Genomic DNA, 9,965 nt, shown 5'->3' with positions numbered 1-9,965 from the left:
TCTGATGTAACGTCCAGAGTTGGGATCCCACAGCATGATTCCAACATGCCTGCTTTATTAAATTGGAACTTTAATCATAGTTTTGCCTTCGACTCTGATTTAATTCTACATGGTATTTGGAATGCTTACATGAGGTCGATTGGGCGAGAGAGAGAAGGTTTCAGGCTTGAACTCACAGTCGCCTGATGATTGTTCCAAGGTCACCCAGCTGCCTTTCATGCCAAAGACGAGACTAGAACTCTGTGTGCCTGGGGATTGATCCACAGCCCTCTTTGATGCTTGAGATTGAAAGCAAGTTGGTGAAGGGATTCTAGGATTTGCAGTCCAAATCTTAAAGTTGCTGAGAAACACTGCTGCAGATCCTACCTGTTTTGCTATGACTCATCCCAAGGTCTCTCTCTCATGCCCCGATTCCTTGGGGTGCGGTGGGGGCAGTAATGGTGAAACCTGTCAGTCCAATACTTGGGAGGGGAAGGCTCATCTGTTGTATTTTTTGATTTACAGTCGCTTGGCTATTAAAGTTGTCCATTAAAAATGATGACGTCTGCCGATCGGAATCCTATTTTCTATGCATTAAGCACTTTTGTTGCTTGTTTCTGCTTCGGGCATTTTTGCTGAATAGCTCAGTGTTGTAAAAGGAATGCTAAAAGTGTGCGTGCACGAACAGTGCAGGGAATAGTCTGAGATTACTAATATCCTGTAAATCAGGTGCATTATTTTTAAAGGGCCTGCTGTGATTTATGACCTAAGGGATAAGTGGAGAAAGTAAATACGTCTAAGCTTCCTCATAAAATCTGGGGTAATCCCTTTCTCTTATTAACACCCCCCCCAATGTGTGGACATTCAGACAAATGTCATAATATGACATCATCAGGCCTGTGAGCAACACATGGTTTCAAGGGCACTTAAGATTATGTGCTTGAGGTTTCCTTTTGGAAGGGAATCATCTGAAGGTCATTGGTGCTTTCTTATATGGTACAAATACTTTTATTATTATTATTATTTATTAAATGTATAGGCCACCCAATCCCGACGGACTCCGGGTGGCTTACAGAGAAGGAAGAGAAAAAATAAAATAAAATAAAAAGAATAGATTAAAATTCATAACACGCATTCGTTCTAATCGGGGCTGGACCTTAAAATAGGGTCAACAGCCCCAGACCTGCCGGAACAGCCAGGTTTTAACAGCTTTCCTGAAGGCCATGAGAGTGGGTAAAGTCCGGACCTCTGGGGGTAGCTGATTCCAAAGGGTCGGAGCAGCCACAGAGAAGGCTCTCCTCTGGGAGCCCGCCAGCCGACACTGTCTGGCTGACGGCATCTGAAGGAGGCCCAATCTGTGGGATCTTATCGGCCATTGGGAGGTATGTGGCAGTAGGCGGTCTCGCAGGTACGCTGGTCCTAAGCCATGTAGGGCTTTAAAGGTAATAACCAACACCTTGAATTGTGCCCGGAGATCAATTGGTAGCCAGTGCAGCTCGCGGAGGACAGGTGTAACATGGGTGTACCTCGGTACACCCAATATCCCTCGCGCGGCTGCATTCTGGACTAGCTGTAGTCTCCGAACGCTTTTCAAGGGTAGCCCCATTTGTACTTTATACCAATACAGATAAGTCCTCAACTCACAACCAGAATTACGGTTGTAAATCGTGGTGGTTGATAAGCAGATCATCATGCGGCTCTGCGCCCGACCTTTTTACAGGGATTGCTAAGTGAATGCTGCAGTCATTAAGCAAATGTGGTGGTTGTTAAATAAATCCCCTTTCCCTAAGAGGTGGTGAACCAAAAAGAAACACTTAAAACACAGCAAAACAAAATGCTGAAAATTGTGGTCACCTGCTGCAGGATGCTGCAAAGAGCAGTAAATGCAAGCTAAATTTCCAAGCACTCAAAATGCGATCATGCGAAAAATGGGTCATAAATAGTTCTGAAGAGGTCCTTTGTACCTTTGCTAATTGTTACCTTTAAAGCCCTACATGGCTTGGGACCTGGATACCTACGGGACCGCCTCCTGCCACATACCTCCCAACGACCTGTAAGATCTCACAGATTGGGCCTCCTTCGGGTACCGTCGACTGGGCAATGCCGGTTGGCGACCACTCGGGGGAGGTCTTTCTCTGTAGCTGCTCCAGCCCTGTGGAATGATCTCCCCGCAGAGATCCGGACCCTTCCCACTCTCTCGGCCTTCTGTAAAGCCACTAAAACCTGGCTGTTCCGGCAAGCCTGGGGCTGTTGACCCCAAAATATGGTGCAGCCCCACTTGGAATGGAGTGCATGGTGTGTTTTTAAATCTATCTTTTCTTTCCTTCCCTTCTTTTTGATTTATTTGTATTGTTAGCCGCCCGGAGTCCTACGGGATTGGGCGGCATATAAATGTTATTAAACTTTGAAAACTTTGAATAGTTGCTGAGCGAGTGGCTATTTAGTGAGGACAACAACCTGTAGTTGTCTTTGTTTCTATATGTGATGTAGGAGAAGAGCGGGGAGAGCTGGGGGCGGAGTTAAGTGAGTCATCAGCCTAGAGTTGTTACATTCCTGCAAATGGCCCAAATCAAACCCTTCTTGATTTCCGTTGATTTCACCCTTATCTGCTGCCGATTTAGTGTTGAACTTTAGTTGACTAGATTCTTGCGTTTAAGCATGAGCAATAAATCTTCTGAACTACGACTTAATAAGATGGTCCTGAGCCTTTGCCCCCAACATGAACAGCTTCACTTTCCCAAAGGTTCGGGTGACACTCCCCCCTCCATTATTCTAGGCTTAATACCCCTAGTACCATAAATATAGGGGCCTAACTTATCTCTGTTGAGTTAATGGACAGCTTCATACAACAGACTTAACCCATAACACAAAGACAATCCCTGGAATCTGAAATCTTACTTAAGTATCAAAAAAACATTTGGCGTTTCCCCCGATTGTAGGAGATCTTCTCAAAGAGATTTGGGGATCTCACATTTTAACTTTTCTCTTCCTTTCCCTTTTTTATTTTACAAAAAATATATTTTGCCATTTGGGGTTATCGTCAAATCTGCCCAAAGTTAAGTCTCTAGGAAAGAAAGACTTTTGACTCCATTTGGATCAAGCAACAGGTTCTTTTATTAAGGATTATAGGTTGCATTAAAAGCAAAGCAAGGCCTGAGTATTCCCCCCCCACCCGCAAAGTTACAGATTTTTCCCCTATTCGTGGCCCTCCCCTCTGACCAGAACATCAGCGTCCAATAGCATCCTGGCTTGACATTTTGAGAACCACTTTGATTGTAATCGGTTTCACATTCTCTCCCAGGCCGGGCATCCTTGAAGCAGTGGAAGATAGCAGTTCCTAACATCTGTTCTTCTCTCCACCTGCACAGCTTCCCCCGAGCAAGCCTAGCGAAGATGGCAGTGCTGACATTTGCCCCCCCTTGACATGGACATTAGTCCTGCAAAAAAAACAACAGAGAAACAAGGAAAGAACGATTGAATTCATTGGGGTTTACCTGGTTATTCTCCATGGCATGTATGAAGGAGTTTCGAGGCCTTAACTTGCTGACTTGTCCATCTAGATGAGAGGAAAGGCTGAATCCTTATATAAGTGTCCTTCTTTAGTGACAGCCACCCCAGAATTGGCGCTTTGTGAAGTGTAAGGTTTTCACAAAGCCAAATTGACCTGCAGTTTTTGAATTGTGGCATTTTCTACACCACTACAATTTGTTGGCTTTCAGGCACATACAATTTGCCCCCCAACCAGGCTATGTCATCATGTACAGTACAGTCTGTTTGGTGGTCCCTGAACAGAGGTGGGTTCCTGCCAGTTCGCACCTATTCGGTAGAACCGGTTCGTCAAATCTACCAAACCGATTAAAAGAGGTTCCACCAGTGGACCCGGAAAGCAGGCCACACCTACAGAAGAGGTTCCAAAAATTTTTGAAACCCACCACTGGTCCTTGGATATGATTGCTCTACACTATCATGCTCCTATTTATAAAACTCAGTGCCTCTGTGAAAGGTAAGGATGACGACTGCGTTTGTGGTGCAATCAGAACGTTGCGTGTGTTGAAGTTGTTTTAACGCAAACCAAAGATGCCTTTTAAAAAACAAGTTTACATCCTATTCTTATGCATGCCAGTGCTGTGTGGGAGGTAATTTAAGGTGGTTCTGACAAGTCTCGTCGGCATCTTCATATCCGGTCACATGGGCGGCAAGCCACTCCCATCTGGTCACATGGGGCAGCAAGCCACTCCCACAAAGGAGGCGACACCCACAGAGTAGGTTCGAACAATTTTTGAAACCCACCACTGTCCCTGAGCCACTTTCTCCGCCTTCAACTCTACTTTCAAGATCATCTGTCACCTTGTGGGCGAAGCATTTCCCTTGAGCTCTAGAGTAGGGAGTGGTGCTGCCGATTGCTTGGACGGGATGACTGGTCTAACAATTTCAGCTTTAGAGCTGTTGTATTGGGGGCAGCCAGGAGAGGGCGTCCTCCAAGAAGTTCTAACTGCCTGGGAGATACCGTTAAAGTGAAATTCAAATAATTAAAAATACTGAGCCCACCGTACTTGCTTTGTGGGACAGTTTTCTGGGGTGTTTTTCCTTTAAAGCAGTTCTAGGCTTTTGTTCAGACTGTAAAAGGAATTTTGTTCTCCTCTAGAAAATGCTTCCACGTCAATAGTGCCCAGCTCAATGCATAGGCTTCCTTGTCTCATACTACCTACCTGTTGTGTTGTTTCGCTCAGTTTTTTGGAAGTGTAGGCACACGACTGCAAGGTCCCTTATGCATCAGCTCTGCATCCACAGTCATGTCACTCGTGTCTGCTTGGATGACAAAGAAGGTGTTAAGAGTTCACTTGTTGTAGAAAAGACAGGACACGAAAGCCAGCTCTTCAGAGAAGGAAAAGTTTATTGCACAGGCTCAGAAATAATGGCCTGAACCCTGAGTGAAAGTAGGAAATTCCTTTTATAGTTTATCGCTTTTAGCTAAAGCCATCTGTTAGTTTTGGAAACACCCCTCAAGATTTGCCCTTGAGTTACAGCAATATTATGTCTACAGGAAGTCATAATACATAAGTCAGCCAACGGTTAAACATAGCATATATTTTGAGGAACTAACAATGTGTCTACCAAACAGATTTACAGTCAAGCCAGCAGATAGATTAATACAGATACTTTGCTTCAGCATATTTCGTGTGCAGACTTCCTTCTAACCCGTGTCTAACCGCACCACGTCCTAAAAGCAAACCTTTGCTATTTCTATATATGCACAGTTGAAGCTTAATATCATGAAACCCAGTTTGGTTCAGGCTTGAGGCCTACTTTGGTTCAGCCTACCACCTCACACTGCTTTAAGTGCGAGCTCCACCACAAACAGGCATTTGAGTTTTTCAACCGGCACTCCGCTGTCCATTTCAGTGGCTGATTGGGTTTGGGCTTCCCCCTCCCCCTTTCGTTTTCTGTAAGATGGTGATACATACCTGAACAAAGGATGGGATTAATTGACAGTAAAACTTTGCAAATCCCAAGAAACGTTGGAGCTGTTTCTTGGGGTAGGGAGAAGCCCACTGTAGGACTGCCCGCACCGTCTCGGAGGCCATTTCTATCCCGTTGTGGGTGATATAGAACCCAAGGTAAGTCAATTTTGTTTTGATGGAATTTGCACTTGGAGAATTTAGCGTATAGTTGAGCAGCCAGGAGTTTTCTGAGTATGACTTGGGCCAGTTTCACTTGCTCAGCCGTGGTTTCAATGTACCTTAAAGTATCATACAAGTAAACTAGCAAATAGCATTTAGACTTATATACCACTTTACAGCCCACTCTAAGTGGTTTACAGAGTCTGCCCCTCCACCCCCCCCCAACAATCTGGGTCCTCATTTTGCCCACCTCGGAAGGATGGAAGGCTGAGTCAACCTTGAGCCTGGTGAGATTCGAACTGCCGAACTGCTGGCAGTCAGCAGAAGTAACCTGCAGTATTGCACTCTAACCACCGCGCCACCAGAGCTCAAAAACTGGGCCTCCCTTATACAGGTGTCCATGCAGCACTTCGTTTATCAATTCTTGGGTGTAGGCAGCCACAGGTCTCTTGGCTCTGGCTGATAGTCTTTATGCGCCGAGGTGGTGCAGTGGTTAGGGTGCAGTACTGCAGGCCACTTCAGCTGACTGTTATCTGCAGTTCAGTGGTTCTAATCTCACCGGCTCAGGGTTGACTCAGCCTTCCATCCTTCCGAGGTGGGTGAAATGAGGACCCAGATTGTTGGGGGCGATATGCTGACTCTGTAAAACCGCTTAGAGAGGGCTGAAAGTCCTATGAAGCGGTATATAAGTCTAACTGCTATTGCTATTCGCATTCTGGCTTTGCAATCGGTGAGGGGGATCTTCACATCTCTTCTGGAGCACTGCCATGAAAGATGAAGTTGCACAGCTCCAGGGCATCATTATCCATTCTGTCTGCCCTCCCCTCCCCAACATCCATCTCCTTTCCACCTGCACAGCCTCCCCAATTTCCTCTATCCCTCCCCCTCGCCCTGCTCATGGCAAGATGCCAGCAAGCATAGTGAAGCATTGCAAAAATGTCAGAGCTGTCAGTTATCATAGGCCCTGAATTTTGCTCTATAAAGATTTACTCTGACGGGTATTACTTGTTCCTCGCTGTGTTTTTTTTTTAATATCCTGTCTTTTTCTGGTTTTGTTTTTGTTTTTTGTGTTATCACTTCAATTGATATTTGGTTATTGTCTTTTCTTATTCTTTCTTTGTAGATTAGAAGCAGTAAAACCAATCGATAAATAAACCAGATGCGTAGAAATGCTATACTGCTGATGCCTGCTTTTGTGGGAATTGGGGGTGTGTGTGTCTGCACATATGCTAATCTCAGCTATATGCTTTATAGCATGGGGTGTTATTCACCCCATAAGGTGGCACAGTGGTTAGGGTGCAGTACTGCAGGCCACTTCAGCTGACTGTTATCTGCGGTTCGGCGGTTCAAATCTCACCGGCTCAAGGTTGACTCAGCCTTCCATCCTTCCGAGGTGGGTGAAATGAGGACCCAGACTGTGGGGGCGATATGCTGACTCTGTAAACCGCTTAGAGAGGGCCGAAAGCCCTATGAAGCGGTATATAAGTCTAACTGCTATTGCTATTGCTACTTTTTTGCTTTTGGGTCTACATATAAAAAATAAATGTGATTTGTCCTCTTTCTGCTTCAGATCAAGCTTATTTTAGGGCCAAAGAAGCAAAAGTGGACTTTCCAGTGTCTAAATTAATTTATAGTTTACACTTAATGGCTGCTGCAAAAAAGGCATAAAACCATCAGTCGTTAAGGGGGAGATCTGTTTTACAACTATCATGACTTATGACCACTATGGGTAGGTTCCACTTTGGTTGTCAAAGACATCACACACACACAAAAAAGACAACCCTCTCCCCTCAGATAGGGAACCTTGTTCTGCTTTTACCTGCACAGAACAATTCTCTTAGCGTATGTGCTAGATTTTAAAGTAACATGATTGCACTTGTATACTGTTGCTTTTTTAATTCTAGTGTAAAAATAGGAAGCTGAATATATTGATAGATAGTAGAAATACACCGAAGGGAGGAGCAGAGGGAAAGAAGAAAGAGGGGTAGAGAGGGTGGGAGAGAGGATGGGAGGGAGGGTGAGATGGAAGGGAGGGAGTGTATTGGGAGAGAGGAGTGATAGAGGGGGAGGGGAAGTAGGGTAGAGGGGAATGTTGGAGGGGAGAAAGGAAAGTTGGAGGGGGGTGAAAGAAAGGGTGTATGGAGGGTTGAAGTGGTATATTGGGGTTGTATTTTGGGGAGTACTGTTGACAAGGATGGCTGTGTTTATTGTTCAATGTTATATGGCCCCGGTTATGCACAGTATATATGTGACTATATGAAATGAAAATGAAAATAAAACATATTTACATTTTTTTTAAAAAGAACAATTCTCTTAGCCAACACATTGATAGAGTCAAGGTTCTTTTAAAAAATCCCAAATTTTCTTGACGATTTGGTCTCTGGAATCATTGCATTCAGCAGTTCCACACACTGTCCTGGAGATAAGGAAAACCGGGTGCCTGTCCTTTCTTCGATAAATCACACACTTTTATATATCATATTCTTGGGCTCTGCTCTTAATCTGCCTCCCCCAGATTACTGAATCAGGCATACCTCACATTTCTTATCCTGAAACTCCATTTGAGCCTCATTCTTACTGACAAGACTATTTTATCATTACGCGTAAAAGCAGAGAACCACTGCAAATAATTTATGAAGTGCCGAACCAAAGATAACTAATGATCAGCTGGGAGAGCCAGCATTAGTTTCTCAACAGTATTCCCTGCTTGAATATTCTAGTGGGCTCAAAGACAGGTGGATACAGTTTCAGGAATCATTGGGGGGGGCATGGAGTTTACACAGCTCAGGTAGGTTTGCAGTTGTCATTCAGGTGTTCCTCCTAGTTGTTCGTCTAATAACGTGCAGATTAATGTTCAGTCTGACATCATATACAGCAAGTGGAATGGGACACTTAATCGCAATTTTTTTGAGCTCACTTCAGCCACTGCCCCCCATCACAGCTGACCTACCTTAGGGGTTTTAAGCTGGCCCTCTACCAGCACTCCATGCCCCCACACACAGTGGTGTCCTGTGCTCCCCACCCACCTCCGCATGATCACAACCAATTCACCCAAGGAAACATATTCTTCGCCAATTCGTGGTGCGGGACAACTAAACGCCTGCCGATCCCCACATTGAGGGATGGAGCCTCTGCCTTCTCAGTGGATGGCAGAGGCCTTGGGTGCCAGGGTCAGAGGGGTGGGGTTTGAAATAAGAGACCTGCCTTCAGAAAACTCTAAACATCTGTTATCAGCCAACAGCCATGCCTAGCCTTAAAATGAGCCGAGGTGGCTGAAAGCCCTATGAAGCGGTATATAAGTCTAACTGCTGCTATTGCTATTGCTATTGCTAAAATGGGCCATTGAGCTCCATTTTCTGATACTGAGAGTTGTGCCATGGGCAAAGTTATGCCAGGCAAGAAAACTCTAAAATCTATTCATGGGAATTGGGGTGTGTGTGTCAAGATTTACGCGTGAATTGGATTAAATTGAGGGAGAGCTGCATATAGTCAGCCGCACTCTTTCTTCCCAGATTCCATCTTGCTCCAATAGCAGGACAAGAGACAGCTGGAGATGGGCTGGGCGCGGAGGTTGACCAGGGCATCTTTGAGTCTTACCGTGCTCTTAGGGTACCACATCGCTTGCAAAGACCGCCTTCATCACCGTTGTCCAATTCTAGAAGGTTTCATCCGCTCAGTCCGCTGGAATCTATCTTCACATGCTCTGGATAGACAAGTCCCTATCTCACCGAAGGCCAATGAGCCAACGGCTACTCTCAACCTGGTTTAGCCAGCCTGTCGAAGCTGTTGCCCGGGGTGTGGCCGCTGCGCATGATACAGCTACTAGGAGCCACAGGTGAGAGCTGAGTGACAGGTGGGGACCAAAGGTGGAAGGGCTGCCCCAAAAGGACACGACATGCCCCTCCACCAGAAGTGCTACCCCCTCCCTGAACACCCCATACACCCCTTAATTATCAGCCAACAGCCACGCCTAGCCTTAAAATGGGCCGTTGAGCTGTTTTCTGGTTCTAAGAACCATGCCATGGCCAAGGTTATGCCAGGCAAGAAATCTCTAAAATCTACTCACAGCCAACAGCCACGCCTAGCCTTAAAATGGGACATTGAGCTGTTTTCTGGTTCTAAGAACCATGCCATGGCCAAAGTTACACCAGGCAAGAAATCTCTAAAATCCACTAACAGCCAACGGCCACGCCTAGCCTTAAAATGGGACGTTGAGCTGTTTTCTGGTTCTAAGAACCACGCCATGGCCAGTTACACCAGGCAAGAAATCTCTAAAATCTACTAACAGCCAACAGCCACACCTAGCCTTAAAATGGGCCATTGAGCTGTTTTCTGGTTCTAAGAACCATGCCATGGCCAGTTACA

At 45.5% G+C, this 9,965-nt stretch overlaps 1 long non-coding RNA gene across 1 annotated transcript; it reads right to left on the bottom strand.

The window, feature by feature from the left end:
* Positions 1-3,080: 3,080 nt before the first annotated feature.
* On the bottom strand, positions 3,081-9,546 carry LOC116517435. Its single transcript, XR_004256461.1, has 3 exons — positions 9,198-9,546; positions 4,689-4,785; positions 3,081-3,416 (listed from the first exon to the last, which is right to left on the bottom strand). It is a non-coding gene; the product is annotated as an uncharacterized LOC116517435 (long non-coding RNA).
* Between the last annotated feature and the right edge of the window lie 419 nt (positions 9,547-9,965).

Source organism: Thamnophis elegans, chromosome 14 (assembly GCF_009769535.1).
Source record: "Thamnophis elegans isolate rThaEle1 chromosome 14, rThaEle1.pri, whole genome shotgun sequence".
In the NCBI taxonomy this organism is placed as follows: Eukaryota; Metazoa; Chordata; class Lepidosauria; order Squamata; family Colubridae; genus Thamnophis; species Thamnophis elegans.
The sequence above is the reverse complement of the archived record's forward strand: the minus strand, read 5'-3'. Positions and strand labels throughout refer to the sequence as shown.